This window comes from Bombina bombina, chromosome 5 (assembly GCF_027579735.1).
Source record: "Bombina bombina isolate aBomBom1 chromosome 5, aBomBom1.pri, whole genome shotgun sequence".
In the NCBI taxonomy this organism is placed as follows: Eukaryota; Metazoa; Chordata; class Amphibia; order Anura; family Bombinatoridae; genus Bombina; species Bombina bombina.
In genome coordinates this window covers 551,155,456-551,174,336 of record NC_069503.1, presented here as the reverse complement: position 1 = coordinate 551,174,336, position 18,881 = coordinate 551,155,456, and the positions used below count along the sequence as shown (strand labels likewise).

At 40.7% G+C, this 18,881-nt stretch overlaps 1 protein-coding gene across 1 annotated transcript in view; it reads left to right on the top strand.

Moving 5' to 3' along the window:
• Nucleotides 1–18,881, top strand: part of GLB1 (galactosidase beta 1) — an 821,644-nt gene that overhangs the window by 449,322 nt on the left and 353,441 nt on the right. The gene's annotated exons all lie outside the window — the stretch shown is intronic.

Sequence of the window (18,881 nt, the reverse complement as noted above, 5' to 3'; positions counted from 1 at the left end):
AACTTTTTTACCACAGGATAAAAAATCTAAAGGTAAAAACAGGGCTAACAATCGTTTTCGTTCCTTTCGTTTCAACAAAGAACAAAAGCCTGATCCTTCGTCCTCAGGAGCAGTATCAGTTTGGAAACCATCTCCAGTCTGGAATAAATCCAAGCCTGCTAGAAAGGCAAAGCCTGCTTCTAAGTTCACATGAAGGTACGGCCCTCATTCCAGTTCAGCTGGTAGGGGGCAGGTTACGTTTTTTCAAAGAAATTTGGATCAATTCTGTTCACAATCTTTGGATTCAGAGCATTGTTTCAGAAGGGTACAGAATTGGTTTCAAGATGAGACCTCCTGCAAAGAGATTTTTTCTTTCCCGTGTCCCAGTAAATCCAGTGAAAGCTCAAGCATTTCTGAATTGTGTTTCAGATCTAGAGTTGGCTGGAGTAATTATGCCAGTTCCAGTTCCGGAACAGGGGATGGGGTTTTATTCAAATCACTTCATTGTACCAAAGAAGGAGAATTCCTTCAGACCAGTTCTGGATCTAAAATTATTGAATCGTTATGTAAGGATACCAACGTTCAAGATGGTAACTGTAAGGACTATTTTGCCTTTTGTTCAGCAAGGGAATTATATGTCCACAATAGATTTACAGGATGCATATCTGCATATTCCGATTCATCCAGATCATTTTCAGTTCCTGAGATTCTCTTTTCTAGACAAGCATTACCAATTTGTGGCTCTACCGTTTGGCCTTGCTACAGCTCCGAGAATTTTCACAAAGATTCTCGGTGCCCTTCTGTCTGTAATCAGAGAACAGGGTATTGTGGTATTTCCTTATTTGGACGATATCTTGGTACTTGCTCAGTCTTTACATTTAGCAGAGTCTCATACGAATCGACTTGTGTTGTTTCTTCAAGATCATGGTTGGAGGATCAATTTACCAAAAAGTTCTTTGATTCCTCAAACAAGGGTAACCTTTCTGGGTTTCCAGATAGATTCAGTGTCCATGACTCTGTCTTTAACAGACAAGAGACGTCTAAAATTGATTACAGCTTGTCGAAACCTTCAGTCTCAATCATTCCCTTCGGTAGCCTTATGCATGGAAATTCTAGGTCTTATGACTGCTGCATCGGACGCAATCCCCTTTGCTCGTTTTCACATGCGACCTCTTCAGCTCTGTATGCTGAACCAATGGTGCAGGGATTACACGAAGATATATCAATTAATATCTTTAAAACCGATTGTTCGACACTCTCTAACGTGGTGGACAGATCACCATCGTTTAATTCAGGGGGCTTCTTTTGTTCTTCCGACCTGGACTGTAATTTCAACAGATGCAAGTCTCACAGGTTGGGGAGCTGTGTGGGGATCTCTGACGGCACAGGGAGTTTGGGAATCTCAGGAGGTGAGATTACCGATCAATATTTTGGAACTCCGTGCAATTTTCAGAGCTCTTCAGTTTTGGCCTCTTCTGAAGAGAGAATCGTTCATTTGTTTTCAGACAGACAATGTCACAACTGTGGCATACATCAATCATCAAGGAGGGACTCACAGTCCTCTGGCTATGAAAGAAGTATCTCGAATTTTGGTTTGGGCGGAATCCAGCTCCTGTCTAATCTCTGCGGTTCATATCCCAGGTGTAGACAATTGGGAAGCGGATTATCTCAGTCGCCAAACGTTGCATCCGGGCGAATGGTCTCTTCACCCAGAGGTATTTCTTCAGATTGTTCAAATGTGGGGGCTTCCAGAGATAGATCTGATGGCCTCTCATCTAAACAAGAAACTTCCCAGGTATCTGTCCAGATCCCGGGATCCTCAGGCGGAGGCAGTGGATGCATTATCACTTCCTTGGAAGTATCATCCTGCCTATATCTTTCCGCCTCTAGTTCTTCTTCCAAGAGTAATTTCCAAGATTCTGAGGGAATGCTCGTTTGTTCTGCTAATAGCTCCGGCATGGCCTCACAGGTTTTGGTATGCGGATCTTGTCCGGATGGCATCTTGCCAACCATGGACTCTTCCGTTAAGACCAGACCTTCTGTCGCAAGGTCCTTTTTTCCATCCGGATCTGAAATCCTTAAATTTAAAGGTATGGAGATTGAACGCTTGATTCTTGGTCAAAGAGGTTTCTCTGACTCCGTGATTAATACTATGTTACAGGCTCGTAAATCTGTATCTCGAGAGATATATTATAGAGTCTGGAAGACTTATATTTCTTGGTGTCTTTCTCATCATTTTTCTTGGCATTCTTTTAGAATACCGAGAATTTTACAGTTTCTTCAGGATGGTTTAGATAAGGGTTTGTCCGCAAGTTCTTTGAAAGGACAAATCTCTGCTCTTTCTGTTCTTTTTCACAGAAAGATTGCTATTCTTCCTGATATTCATTGTTTTGTACAAGCTTTGGTTCGTATAAAACCTGTCATTAAGTCAATTTCTCCTCCTTGGAGTTTGAATTTGGTTCTGGGAGCTCTTCAAGCTCCTCCGTTTGAACCTATGCATTCATTGGACATTAAATTACTTTCTTGGAAAGTTTTGTTCCTTTTGGCCATCTCTTCTGCTAGAAGAGTTTCTGAATTATCTGCTCTTTCTTGTGAGTCTCCTTTTCTGATTTTTCATCAGGATAAGGCGGTGTTGCGAACTTCTTTTGAATTTTTACCTAAAGTTGTGAATTCCAACAACATTAGTAGAGAAATTGTGGTTCCTTCATTATGTCCTAATCCTAAGAATTCTAAGGAGAAATCGTTGCATTCTTTGGATGTTGTTAGAGCTTTGAAATATTATGTTGAAGCTACGAAATCTTTCCGTAAGACTTCTAGTCTATTTGTTATCTTTTCCGGTTCTAGGAAAGGCCAGAAAGCTTCTGCCATTTCTTTGGCATCTTGGTTGAAATCTTTAATTCATCTTGCCTATGTTGAGTCGGGTAAAATTCCGCCTCAGAGAATTACAGCTCATTCTACTAGGTCAGTATCTACTTCCTGGGCGTTTAGGAATGAAGCTTCGGTTGACCAGATCTGCAAAGCAGCAACTTGGTCCTCTTTGCATACTTTTACTAAATTCTACCATTTTGATGTATTTTCTTCTTCTGAAGCAGTTTTTGGTAGAAAAGTACTTCAGGCAGCGGTTTCAGTTTGAATCTTCTGCTTATGTTTTTCGTTAAACTTTATTTTGGGTGTGGATTATTTTCAGCAGGAATTGGCTGTCTTTATTTTATCCCTCCCTCTCTAGTGACTCTTGTGTGGAAAGATCCACATCTTGGGTATTCATTATCCCATACGTCACTAGCTCATGGACTCTTGTTAATTACATGAAAGAAAACATAATTTATGTAAGAACTTACCTGATAAATTCATTTCTTTCATATTAACAAGAGTCCATGAGGCCCACCCTTTTTTTTGTGGTGGTTATGATTTTTTTGTATAAAGCACAATTATTCCAATTCCTTATTTTATATGCTTCGCACTTTTTTCTTATCACCCCACTTCTTGGCTATTCGTTAAACTGATTTGTGGGTGTGGTGAGGGGTGTATTTATAGGCATTTTAAGGTTTGGGAAACTTTGCCCCTCCTGGTAGGAATGTATATCCCATACGTCACTAGCTCATGGACTCTTGTTAATATGAAAGAAATGAATTTATCAGGTAAGTTCTTACATAAATTATGTTTTCTCTTTCTTTGTGGCTGAAGAATATAATTTGCTTGGTCTATGAAACTGCTGGACAGCAGCCTCCTGAGAAGGTCACAGCTCATTCTACAAGGGCTGTTTCCTCTTCCTGGGTATTCAAAAATTAAGTTTTTGTGGAACAGATTTGCAAGGCTGCAACTTGGTCCTCTCTACACGCTTTTTTCAAAATGCTATAAATTTGATACTTTTGCCTCAGCTTAGGTTTCTTTTGGGAGAAAGGTTCTTCAAGCAGCGGTGCCTTCTGTTTAGGTTAACTGTCTTGTCCCTCCCTTATCATCCGTGTCCTCTAGCTTGGGTATTGATTCCCAATAGTAATTATGATGATCTGTGGACTCACCGTGTCATTATAAAGAAAATTTAATTTATGCTTACTTGATAAATTTGTTTCTTTCTTGACACGGTGTCACGTCGCAACCTTGCTTCACTGCCCCTTTAAGACTACTCTCAGCTAACACCTTAAATACCAGCATTCTGCTTCCTCTCATTGCTTGGTATTGTTTGGTATACTGACCTAAGCTGCAACCTGATTCGCTTACCTGCACTAGCGATTCAGTCTCTCCTATCTGAGCTGTTCTCCAGTCTGCCGGATCACGCTGATCTACTGCGCTCCCGGATCTGCCGCCTCTGTGACGTCACACGCCAAGCAGGGCGCCTGTCAGCACTCCTCATCACTGCACTACCGCTGCTTCCAGCTCTCCCCAGACTCTGTCCTTACCGGATTAACTTGCTTCTATCTAACCAGGTATCTAGCCCATAAGGGTTGTATAGCATTACACATTTATCTGTGGCCATGTTTTTTATTTATATGCGCATAATTATATTATAAACACTGTGTTACATTTTTTCCTGAAAGTAAGCTCATCTGTTAGTTTGCTGTATTCCATTTATCATTTCATGCTGCGGCAGCCATAGCCTAGCTGTGAGCCTAATTATTCTCATAACAACTGCTACTTGTGTGTATGTTGGACTATTACTTATTACTAAGAGGTAATTCCTATGTAACTGCCCACTACACAACTTGCTACACCAACGTATTTACTTGCATTCAGTGGCTGTGGTCCAACCTTTACCTTGTCTCATTACAGGCATTGCCTGAGACCTCACAGAAATACCAAGCCTACAAAAAACAAAATGGACCCAACTGAAATGGCTACACACATACAAACACTAACTAACAAAGTAGATCTGCTAACTGAAGGTCTTACTTCACTTAAGTTAGAGAATGACAACTTAAAAACATATATCAAGGAAGTTGTGGAAAGGAAGCCCCCTCCACAAGAACCCCAAATTAGCGCACCTGAACCCTTTTCTGGAGACAGAAAGAATTTTAGGGAATTTAAAAACTCCTGCTATTTATTATTTACCCTTAAGCCATTTACCTACCCCAATGACAGGGTAAAAGTCATGACAACAATCTCCTACCTAAGAGCTGAGCCTAGGGCCTGGGCAAATACTTTTCTAGAACATAATGACGAAATTCTCAATTCTTTAGACTCATTTTTCTCTGCTTTAGCACAAATATATGAGGACCCCTTCAAACAACAAACCGCTGAAAATGCTATGAGGTCCTTAAAGCAGAGAAAAAGAGAGGTTGAGGAATATATAGCTGAATTTAAAAGGTGGGCTCCTGACACCCAGTGGAACAACTTGTCCCTCCGAAATCAATTTCATTTAGGGTTGTCAGAGGCCATTAAGGATGAGTTATCACGTACTCAAATACCACCTACTTTGGAACAGCTTATTGACCTCAGTATTTGTATTGATAGGAGGCTTAGGAAAAAACATCAAGAAAGATCCACTCATGACTCGCTATCTAGGTCAAAAACCACTTCTACTATACCCACCACACACTCAAAATCCCTACCAGAAACTATGGACATTGCTTTCCTACGAGGACCCCTAAGTACTCAGGAGAAGTTAAGACGCCGAACTCATAACCTATGCATGTACTACGCCTCCGATGAACATGGGGTCAAAGACTGTCCTATCCTCACCAGCCAGAAAAAGGGTAAGCAAATTATACCCTCTTCATCAATTAAATCTTAAATGCAGTCACTATTGCAAAATTCCTCTTGTTTTACAGTGGGACCAATCACGGGTGACCGTCCAAGGGATTATTGACTCCGGAGCCTCACTTTCCTACATGGATGTAAATTTCTGTAAATGTAATAAAATTGCTCTGCTTAAAAAATTGTCTCCTGTTCCTTTAAGGGGTATTGATGGCGAAGTCCTGTCTTCAGGTCCTGTGTTACATATAACCATTCCTATCCTCATGTCTACCGCTTGTCACCATAGAGAATACTTAAAATTCGATGTTATCACATCACCTGACTTCCCTTTAATACTAGGGTTACAGTGGCTCCGGCAACATGATCCTCTTATCTCTTGGTCCTCACTCTCACTACAATTCAGCTCAAAGTATTGCAAATCCACTTGTTTTCCCCATCTACTCCTCCAGCCTTCTACAGTATGCCTGGATCCTAATGTTCCTAAAGATTATGAAGAGTTCTCCGATGTGTTCAGTAAAACTGAATCTGAGAATCTTCCTCCCCACAGACCGTATGACTGCCCAATAGATTTACTACCTGGAGCAGTCATACCGTGTGGACATATTTTTCCCTTGTCTAAGCCTGAGTTACAACACCTAAGATCCTACATAGACGATAATCTAAAAAAAGGCTTCATCAGGCCATCAACTTCTCCATCTGCCGCGGGAATCTTCTTTGTGAAAAACAAGGATGGTTCTCTCAGACCTATAGTGGACTATAGACAACTAAATAAAATTACTATAAAGAACCGCTACCCCCTGCCCCTTATTTCCGAATTAATAGAGCGCTTAGAGGGTTCCAAGGTGTTTACTAAGTTGGATCTCCGGGGGGCCTATAATTTAATCAGAATGCGGGCAGGAGACGAATGGCTGACGGCATTCCGTACCCGGTACGGTTTATTCGAATATGTCGTCATGCCATTCGGTCTCTGCAATGCTGCTGCCACTTTCCAGCATCTGATCAATGATATTTTCAAAGACATGCTTGACTCCTATGTGGTAATTTATCTGGACGATATCCTCATTTTCTCGAAAACCCTAACAGAACATAAGACCCATGTCCGACAAGTTCTTGCACGTCTTAAAAGTAACTCTTTATTCGTGAAAGCAGAAAAATGCACCTTTCATGCTAACAGCATTCCATTTCTTGGTTACATTATATCCGACAACGGCATTCGTATGGACGACAATAAAATTCTGACAGTGTTAAACTGGCCGGTTCCTACCACTAAGAAACAAGTCCAGAGTTTTTTAGGATTCGCCAACTTTTACAGAAAGTTCATTAAAAACTACTCCATGCTCGCTAAACCTCTCACTAACTTAACAAAACAGAACATAAAATTTACATGGACAAATGCCTCTCAAAACGCCTTTGATCTCCTAAAAAAAAGTTTCACTACAGCTCCCATTCTCAGATATCCTAACACCGACCTGCCATTCACCTTGGAGGTGGACGCTTCTGACTTTGCCCTTGGTGCCATCTTGTCCCAAAGAGATGCTCTTCAACAACCTTTACATCCAGTGGCTTACTACTCCAGGAGTCTGACCGCAGCTGAAAGGCTGTACCCTATTGGAGAAAAAGAACTTTTAGCGATAAAAGCAGCATTTGAGCAATGGAGACATCTACTCAAAGGCGCAACCACTCCAACAATAGTCTATACAGATCACAGGAACCTGCAATACCTCAAGTCCACTAGAACTCTCTCAGCACGCCAAGTTCGTTGGAATCTTTTCTTTTCTAGGTTTAACTACCTCATTACATACAGACCAGCAAGCAAGAATGGGAAGGCAGACGCTCTATCTCGCCTGCCCAATAAGTCAGCTACATCATCCACCTCTCAACTGGTTATCCCCGAAGAAAATTTTCTCCTCTTCTTCATAGATGCTCTTCCGTACTTACATACAGAACAAACCAAAGATCCAACTAAACCCTTAGACTTACTACAGAAGAACACAGAAGATCTCTATTGCTATCAAGGAAAAATATACATCCCACCTTCTTTACGTAATCAATTACTGAAATCCGCTCATGACTCTCCTCTCGGTGGACACTGTGGTTTAACTAAAACCAAGGAACTACTGCATAGATCTTATTGGTGGCCTACCATGACATCAGATGTTTCCCTCTTTGTAAACACCTTTCAAATATGTACCATCTCAAAGAGGAATAAAAGACCACCCTTCGGATTATTACTATCCATACCTACCCCGGATAAACCCTGGCAGCAGATCGCTCTTGACTACATTGTTGACCTACCAAAATCTGGTAACAACACAACAATCCTTGTTGTTGTGGACCTCTTTAGTAAAATGCTCCACCTGATACCCTATCACAAGCTACCGTCTGCTGCTTAAACCATACAACTTCTAATGACCAACGTTATAAAACTGCATGGTTTACCCACGAAAATTCTCACAGATCGTGGATCTCAATTTACCAGTGCCCTATGGTCTGCGTTCTGTAAGCAATTTTGCATAGATAAGAGTTTATGCTCTTCCTACCATCCGCAGACTAACGGACAAACCGAGCTCAACAACCAGTGGGTAGAGCAGTTCCTACGTTCCTATTGCCATACTGCACAACATACCTGGTCCCAACATTTACATTACGCCGAATTCGTCTTTAACAACACTATACACTCCTCTACCAAACAGACACCCTTCTATACCAACTATGGTTTTCACCCTAAATTCCAATACCTCCCCGAAAAAGTTCCTGACCATCCACACATCTCTGATCTCGCATCCTCAATCAGCACCAACTTTGTGAGTGTCAGACAACCCATCGAAGATGCAAAGGTCATACAAAAAAGATACTATGACCGAAAACATATTCCTCCTCCCTCTTACTCCGTGGGAGATCTTGTTTGGCTCTCCACCAAAAATCTTCGCTTGTGTACACCCTCACGAAAACTCTCACCCCTGTTCATAGGACCTTTTCCTATCCAGCGTGTCATCAACTGTAATGCTGTTAGTCTTACTCTACCTTCCACTTTGAAAATACACCCAACATTTCATGTGTCACTGCTCAAACCGTATAAGCATGTACGTGACCATCTAAGTGGTCATACTCTACCTCCAATTTCTATAGACCCCAACATGGAGTATGAGGTTGACAACATCTTGGACTCAAGACATCGAAGGGGTGTTCTTCAGTACTTGATTAAATGGAAAGGTTACTCTACGGAACACAACTCTTGGGAGCCTGCTTCTAACATCTCGGCTCCTAGACTGATTTCCCGTTTCCATCAAAGGAACCCGGATCGTCCTCGTTCTTGAGCTCCGGAGTTGCTCTTCGGAGGGGGTGTCCTGTCACGTCGCAACCTTGCTTCACTGCCCCTTTAAGACTACTCTCAGCTAACACCTTAAATACCAGCATTCTGCTTCCTCTCATTGCTTGGTATTGTTTGAAATACTGACCTAAGCTGCAACCTGATTCGCTTACTTGCACTAGCGATTCAGTCTCTCCTATCTGAGCTGTTCTCCAGTCTGCCGGATCACGCTGATCTACTGCGCTCCCGGATCTGCCGCCTCTGTGACGTCACACGCCAAGCAGGGCGCCTGTCAGCACTCCTCATCGCTGCACTACCGCTGCTTCCAGCTCTCCCCAGACTCTGTCCTTACCGGATTAACTTGCTTCTATCTAACCAGGTATCTAGCCCATAAGGGTTGTATAGCATTACACATTTATCTGTGGCCATGTTTTTTTATTTATATGCGCATAATTATATTATAAACACCGTGTTACATTTTTTCCTGAAAGTAAGCTCATCTGTTAGTTTGCTGTATTCCATTTATCATTTCATGCTGCGGCAGCCATAGCCTAGCTGTGAGCCTAATTATTCTCATAACTGCTACTTGTGTGTATGTTGGACTATTACTTATTACTAAGAGGTAATTCCTATGTAACTGCCCACTACACAACTTGCTACACCAACTTATTTACTTGCATTCAGTGGCTGTGGTCCAACCTTTACCTTGTCTCATTACAGGCATTGCCTGAGACCTCACACACGGTGAGTCCACGGCCCCGCACAATTTTTTCAGACAGGCATCTCTGCACCTTATATTACTTCCTTTCTCCTTTCCCTTTGGTCAAATGACTGGGGGTTGTGGGAGTGGTATTTAACAGCTTTGCTGTGGTGCTCTTTGCCGCCTCCTGCTGATCAGGAGTGATATTCCCAATAGTAATTATGATGATCCGTGGACTCACCGTGTCAAGAAAGAAACAAATTTATCAGGTAAGCATAAATTTCATTTTCTCTTCAGAAAATTTTGGTTGCCTGGTGGTGGTATGAAGTAGCTGGGTGGGGGCATGCCATGTATAATATTTAATAATAAAAAAAATAATAGTGTATATATATATATATATATTCCTCACTACACTACAATAGGTTTTGTGATTGGATGTTTATGTTAAACAGATTATATTTTTTGGATTTTTAATATCAGATGTTATTTTTCACAAATAAATTTGTTGATGTTTATAAGCTGCTATTAGGGTAACCTGGTAACTGCTGTTAGGTTGCCATGTATACTGATTTTTTTTTGGCACAATTTTGGAAATGTTGTTGGGGGAGGGACTAAGTATATTTAAGTTGCACTGATTGTATTAAGCACTGCCTGGCAGGGCTGGACTGGGTCCAAAAAAAGGCCCAGGCATTTTAGGGCAAAGAGCCCCCCCCCCCCCCCCCCCCGGCTCACCATTTATTTTTTAAATGTATACCAAACATGGCAAGTATAATACTTGTAATACTTGTTTAAGTGACAAATATTAAGAAAATAAAAGGTGATCTCTTCTTATAAAAGTATTGGCAGTTATTATAGATAATATTGTAGAAAAGAGCAGCAGCACCACACTTTATGAACTTTTAACTGCTTTTAATGATGAAACATACAGGAAAGCAACGACGTTTCGGTCATCAACTGACCTTAATCATGTTGTATACAGAAGTAGCTAAACACACTGCTTAAATAGCTATATGGGGAGGGGTCACAGATACCTGTGTGGGTGTACACCCATATAGTTAACACTTTCATATATCAAACACAGTATTGTTCTCAAACTCCCTCTAGTGGATAAAGATACTTCATTCTAAATTTCTATAGTGACCTATAAGACAAAACATAAATATGTATATATTATAAAAACATCAATTTACAATAATTAAACATTGCAAAAAGAAAATATTGCAGCACCAATAAATGTACATAATTACCACATTTATACCAATATATCCAGATAGCATATTAATACAGTATATTCACAATGTTACTTGCCAGTCTATTTCCTTATTCATTCCTAGAGGGGCAAGAGCTTGTAATGTATAAATCCAGAATGTCTCTCTGCTTTTAAGTATGGATTGTCTATCACCACCTCTCCTAGGCCTCTTGATCTGTTCTATGACCTGGAATCTCAGTTGGGAGATGGTATGACCTGCCTGCAAGAAATGGTTAGAGACTGGAGCGTCCCTATTCCCACATCTTATATTGGATTTGTGTTCTACAATTCTGTCCCTTACCCTACGTGTAGACTCACCTATATAAATCTTTGAGCATGGACACTTAATTAAATAAATCACATACTCTGAGTTACATGTAAAGTAACCAGGGATTTTAAATTTCTTGCCGGTCAGGGGATGCAAGAAACAGTTACCTCTAATTACATTATTGCAATTACAACACCCTAAGCATGGGAAGCAGCCTAATTTTGGTGTAGATATATATGTTTGTGTCTGTTTCTTACCTGGGCCTAAATCTGCTCTTACTAATTTGTCCCTTAGGTTTTGACACCTTCTATAGGCTGGCATAGGTGGTAATTCAAAATCTTTAATTTGAGGGTTAAGGTCTTTAATAACAGACCAGTGTTTCCTGATAATATTATTAATATTCTTACTAAGAGGGTTGAATTGTGAGACAAAAAACATACGCTTATTGTCCTTTTTCTGCTTTACATTGCCTCTCAGGATAGAATGTCTAGGAATTTCACTGACTTCTATCTGTTTCTGGATGAGTTGTTTGGGAAAACCTCTCTCAATAAACAGTTTACCCATTTCTAATAATCTGGTATGGGCTGTGTTGTCATCTGAGACTATTTTCTTGACCCTCAGGAGTTGGCTCCTAGGAAGGCTATTGATCAAATGGGGGGGATGGGCACTTTCATACCTTAAGAGACTATTTCTGTCACTCTCTTTCCTATATAGGTCAATTTTTAATGTCCTCCCATCTTTGATTACTTCAGTGTCTAGGAAAGCCACTGACTCCTCACTGAAGGTCAACTTAAACTTAATGTGTCTAGTAGATACATTTAAATCAGCCACAAATTTCTGCAAGGAGTCAATGTCGCCCCCCCCATATGCCAAACACATCATCAATATATCTGAACCAACACAGTCCATATTGTTGAAATAACTGGTTAGTGTATACAAATCTCTCCTCATATACATTCATAAAGATGTTGGCATATGTGGGGGCGACATTTGACCCCATCGCAGTACCCTGACATTGTAGGTAAAATTGATCCTGAAAAAGGAAAAAATTGCAGTAGAGGATGAGTTGTAATAATCCTAAAATAAATTCACAATGAATGTTAGAAAATCTATCATTACTCTGGATAGCCTGTCCGACAGCCCCTAAGCCACTTGTATGTGTAATGGATGTGTAAAGGCTATTTACATCGAGGGTAAAAAGGATATATTTCTCACTTGACATACTTAATTCTTCTAATTTCACAAGAAAATCACCTGTGTCCTTAATATTGGACATAGATTCCATAGCTAGTGGTCTAAGTAGCTTGTCAAGATATTTGGATACATTTGTCATGATTGAATTAGTGCTGGCAACAATCGGACGGCCAGGGGGAGCTTCTCTGTTCTTATGTATTTTGGGTAGTGTATAGAATACAGGTGTAACAAACTCTTTAATCAACAGAAATTTGTGTTCTTTTTCAGTTATTACCCCATTACATATTGCTTTATTGATGTATTGAGTCAACTCATGTTGTACTTCAAATGTTGGGTCCCTGTCTAGTAATCTATACACTGTATTATCTTGTAGTTGACCCCTAATCTCTTGAACATAGTATTTCTTATCAAGAATAATGGTGGCCCCACCCTTATCCGCTGGCTTGCAAATAATCTCATTATTATTTTTCAAACTTAGTAGTGCCTCATTTTCAGATCTAGAGAAATTACTCTGTAGAGTTTTCCTGTCCCTATCCGTGACTAGCTGTTTATGTTTAAGTACATCTATGTCCCTCAAAACTAGCTGTATAAAAGTTTCTATGCTATTGTTATGCACCTGAGGATTAAAGTTACTTTTACATCTAAGACCCACATTTTTAAGAGACAAAGGTTTATCACCATACTCCAAGTCCGCATTAATATTATCTCCTTGAACAGCCTGTGATTGTCCAAAATATGCCTTTAATTTAATATTGCGGAATAAAGTATGTAGTTCCCTTTGTAGCTGAAAAAAGTCACATCTTGGTATGGGACAAAATGACAGTCCTTTGTTGACTACCTGTTTCTCTAAGTCTGTAAAAGTATGTTTAGAGATATTCACCATCAGTTCCGCTTGGTCTTGTTCCGTGCCGTTCTCTGTGGCCTGGCTTCTTTCGTTTTGGTATCCATTGATTTTCCGGCGGTGTTTCCGACCGCCCCTGCGTCTCCTTCGGAGTCCCCCGACGTGTCGCTTGTGGATGACGTGGAGGATGCGCCTGTGTCGCGCATCCGACGTTGCCGTCTCCAATTGGTCGACCCTTGTCGCCTCCTATCGTCGTAATTGGGATCCGTCGCCCATCGATACACCATACCACTGCGATAATCATCTTCGTCCCTCTGGAACTTTTGGCGTTTTCGTGCCTCGATGACCTTCTTCATTTCTGCAATATTACTGTTCACAGATTGCAGTAATTTATCCATATCTTCAGCCGCCGTCATCGCTCTCAATGCTGTTTCCAGGCGTGATAATTCCTCTTTCTGCGTGTCAAGGTCCCGCTGTAGATAATCCACTGTGAGTACCAGGAGATCAAAAGAACATTTATTCAGAATATAGGTGAACTTTTCACAATATTCCTTGTTGTCACGCATGAGTGTTGGTCTCACACTCATGCGGAGGCCCCTCGGTATACGTCTCACTCTGTGGTATTCCGCTAGAGTCGTGGCATGTAGCCCATATGCCAGATTCTTCTTTGTTAATTTTTCAAATTCCTTAGTTGATACCTCTGTTGGAGGAGTTTGGAGAAAGTTACGTGAACCTCGTATGCATAAGGTGTTTTATTATAGATAGCAGGCAGTCTTGGTTGCTACTTGCTATAAAATATCTATTTTTATAATGCTAGTTTTGTTTTAGAGGAAGTGTATTTTAATAAATTGCTGTTCAAGGGAACAATGTGAATACATATGACCATTGGTTTGTTTAAGGAATTGAGGTAGGCATATAAATGAGTGGGATATAGCTGTACAAATAGGGTGTAGGTACAATGAGTAGGTGTGATGATATAGGCCAGTGATGTAAACACAACTACAAACAGGTGGGTATGTATGTCTGGTGCTAGGGAGTACACACCGGTAGGAACTATATGGAGTGCTAGCTCAGTAAACACTGGTAGGTGTATCAGGTACTATGTCAGTACGCACAGGTAAGTATTTTCCTATACGTAGTGTTCTGTAAATATACACAGGTGTTGATAATAACTTAGTATTGCTCTCACCTGCACGGCACTGTTCAGGAAGCACTAGCAGCTATTGTTTACAGGCCTTTGGTTGGGGACAGGGATAATACACTGCACAGCTGGTAGACTGTCCCCAGATTTCCTCCAGCCTAGCACCAGAATAACAACCCACACTATGTCCCACTGCAGGGCTGGCTCAAGACACTGTGCTCCTAACTTACTTAAATTAGTTTACATAGAAATCAATCGTCAATAACTAATATGAGTGTCAGTCACCCATAGCTGATGTCTAAGTCTGAGGATGATGTCTGCACTTGTGGATTTCATGGATGTGCAGTGATCGCTGTTGCAGGGATCTCACACAGTACTAGTAACACAAATTAAATCCTATCCAGACACAGACATGGTTTAATGACAATATGACATAGATAGTCTATAGTTTATGAAATACTGGTCAGAAGAAATAAACAACAACATTCACTTGCCTGTAGGGGAGGACTTAATGGCCGAAGTACTGCAACTCAGCCCTTATGAAATGCCTCATAGTTAAATAAATTTAAAAAAATAAATAATTATATATTATAAAGGTAATGAATAATGGCATAAAAGACACATGATTTTAAAAAATAAAAAATGCAGTGTATTAAAAAAAACTTTGTAAGGCTGCAAAATAATTTAATGTGAATGACTGAATTACTTTATATTATGATTTTTTTTAACAAATAGTGAAATAGTGCTAACACATTTTCAATAGCACATACACAACACACACATTTTACACACACACACACACACACACACACACACATTTTATATACACACACACACATTTTATACACACACACACACACGCACACATTTCTCCTACATTGGTATATCCGGTCCACGGCTTCATCGTTACTTGTGGGATATTCTCAATCCCTACAGGAAGTGGCAAAGAGAGCACACAGCAGAGCTGTCCATATAGCTCCCCTCAGGCTCCGCCCCCCCAGTCATTCTCTTTGCCTCTCTAACAAGTAGCATCTCCACGGGGGTGGTAAAGAGTATGTGGTGTTATATTTGTAGTTTTATTTCTTCAATCAAGAGTTTGTTATTTTAAAATAGTGCCGGTTTGTACTATTTACTCTGAGGCAGAACAGTGATGAAGATTTCTGCTGAGAGGAATATGATTTTAGCACCAGTAACTAAAATCCATTGCTGTTCCCACGCAGGACTGTTGAATACCAGAGAACTTCAGTTGGGGGGAACAGTTTGCAGGCTTAACTGCTTCAGGTATGATCAGTCATTTTTCTAACAAGACCAAGTAATGCTAGAAGACTGTCAGAAATCCCCTCAGGGATAGGTAAGCCATTTTTCTCAAACGCTGTATAAAATAATGGCTTAAATTAAGGGCTCAATGCTGGTTGACACTATTGTGGGCTTAATCGATTGCTTATTAGCATGTTTCAGTATGCATAAGGTGTTTTTTGAGACTTTTAAAACACTTATGGGGTTTAATATTGCGCCTGGCACTTAGACACCTAATCTAGTCTATAAGGCCCCACCACTCTGGAAGGAAGAGAGAGGAGGCCTCATTTTCGCGCCTCAATTGCGCAGTTGTTTTGACTAGACAGTTCATGCAGCTTCACGTGGGGAGTCCAGAGACATCAGAAAGGACTTCAGAGAGGCTTATTTCTTACTCAAATAATCCCTAAGGAAGGTAAAAGCCACAGTAGAGGCTGTGGCATTGTACTGTAGTGTTTTTAACCGGTTAACTGCTGTTCTTAGCTCCGGTTTGGGCATTAAGGGGTTAATTGGTCTGAAAAATTGTGTGCAATCTTTTCAAAGCATTAAGACAATGTGGTGAAAATTTCATTAAAAACGGATGATTTTTTGATGTTTTAGTAATAAAGTGTGCACTTTTATTATTTAAAGACACAGTAACGTTTTTGTCAAAATTATTTTTTATTGCATTGCAGTTCTGTCTAACTCTGTCAAACATGTCTGAACCTTCAGATAGCATTTGCTCTGTCTGTTTTGTTACACAAGCGTCTGGCAGCCGTGCCAGATGTTCAGGCTTTTGTACAGGCTTTAGTCAGAATCAAGCCCGTCTACAGACCTGTGGCTCCTCCATGGAGTCTAAATTTAGTTCTTTCAGTTCTTCAAGGGGTTCCGTTTGAACCTCTACATTCCATAGATATTAAGTTACTGTCTTGGAAAGTTTTGTTTTTGGTAGCTATTTCTTCTGCAAGAAGAGTTTCTGAATTGTCTGCTTTGCAGTGTAATTCACCCTATCTGGTGTTTCATACAGATAAGGTCGTTTTACGTGCCAAACCTGGTTTTCTTCCAAAAGTGGTTTCCAATAAGAATATTAACCAGGAAATAGTTGTTCCTTCTCTGTGTCCTAATCCAGTTTCTAACAAGGAACGTCTGTTACACAATCTTGATGTGGTTCGTGCTTTGAAGTTTTATCTAAAAGCAACTAAAGACTTCAGACAAACATCGTCCTTGTTTGTCATCTATTCTGGCAAGAGGAGAGGTCAAAAAGCGACTGCGACCTCTCGGTCTTTCTGGCTGAAAAGCATAATCCGATTGATTTATGAGACTGCTGGAAGGCAGCCTCCTGAACGAATTACAGCTCACTCTACTAGAGCTGTGGCTTCCACATGGGCTTTCAAGAATGAGGCTTCTGTTGAACAGATCTGTAAGGCAGCGACTTGGTCTTCACTGCATACATTTGCCAAATTTTACAAATTCGATACTTTTGCTTCTTCGGAGGCTATTTTTGGGAGAAAGGTTTTGCAAGCAGTGGTGCCTTCCGTTTAGGTTACCTGACTTGTTCCCTCCCTTCATCCGTGTCCTAAAGCTTTGGTATTGGTTCCCACAAGTAAGGATGAAGCCATGGACCGGATACACCAATGTAGGAGAAAACAGAATTTATGTTTACCTGATAAATTTCTTTCTCCTACTGTGTATCCGGTCCACGGCCCACCCTGGCATTTTGGTCAGGTTTATATTTATTTTTGTAAACTACAGTCACCACTGCACCCTATGGTTCTCCTTTTTCTCCTAACCGTCGGTCGAATGACTGGGGGGGCGGAGCCTGAGGGGAGCTATATGGATAGCTCTGCTGTGTGCTCTCTTTGCCACTTCCTGTAGGGATTGAGAATATCCCACAAGTAAGGATGAAGCCATGGACCAGATACACCGTAGGCGAAAGAAATTTATCAGGTAAACATAAATTCTGTTTTTATACACACACACACACTTTATACACACACACACACACACACACACTTTATACACACACACACTTTATACGCACACACACACACTTTATACGCACACACACACACTTTATACGCACACACACACACTTTATACGCACACACACACACTTTATATACACACACACACACACACACACATTTTATATACACACACACATTTTATACACACTCACACATTTTATATACACACACGCATTTTATATACACACACGCATTTTATACACACACACACATTTTATACACATTTTATATACACACATTTTACACACACACACACACACACACATTTTATACACACATTTTATACACACACAATTTTATACACACACATATACATTTTATATACACACACACATATGTGTGTGTAATATGACATTTTACTTAATATTTTGAAGAGAGAAAAAATAACAATCTTCCATACATCATTGCTCCTTGAAGAGCAGTAAAAATCAACTTTTCATAGACAAAACCATTCACAGATAATTCCCTCCCAGATAACCTCTTGTCCTGCAGGGTGAAGATCAACACAGTAACTAATGCAGAGCACAATTTAACCCCTGCCATGGCTAACAAAAAAGGCTGCATCCTGCTTTGCACTGCTTAGAAATAAACTGCAGTGTTTTTTGGTAGCCACTAGCCAAGGAATTAAATAGTGCTTCCCCATGCTGCCAAGCCGTTCCAGAGGAAGTGTCAGCCTGGCCCCCACACTTGATAGCTCAGAGCTTGGTGTAGCTGACAAGCAATAAAAATAACAAACAAACTTACGGTTAAGTGGGGATAAGGGAGATGTGGAATCTGTTGCTATCTTGATGAAGTGCTGCTCCTCTTACATGTTCCACCACGGCCTTGCCGCCTCAGGAGAGAAGTGCTCAGTCCAAAACCCCCTGCACATAATTTGCACGTAAGAGAGGCACAGGGCTTTAGCTTCCAGGAGTATTAGCAAAAGTGCCGGTCTCTTAAATGTATCTGCAAATTAGTCAGTGCAGGCTAGATGAGGGGAACTTTAACTTATTTTAAACTACTTTCTCCTGCCGCTGCACAGTGACAGAGCAGCAGCCAGCCCAGCAGGCACAAATTCCCATGCTCTAGTCTGTATAGTGCTCAGTTTTTTAGCGCACCTGCACCCACGGCCTGCACTGCCCTGCAGTTGGTTTCCAACATGCGCTTTGTAATAGCGCATAGCACACAGCACCACTAAAAAAATGTGGGCGGGGCTTAGGTAACCGGCGG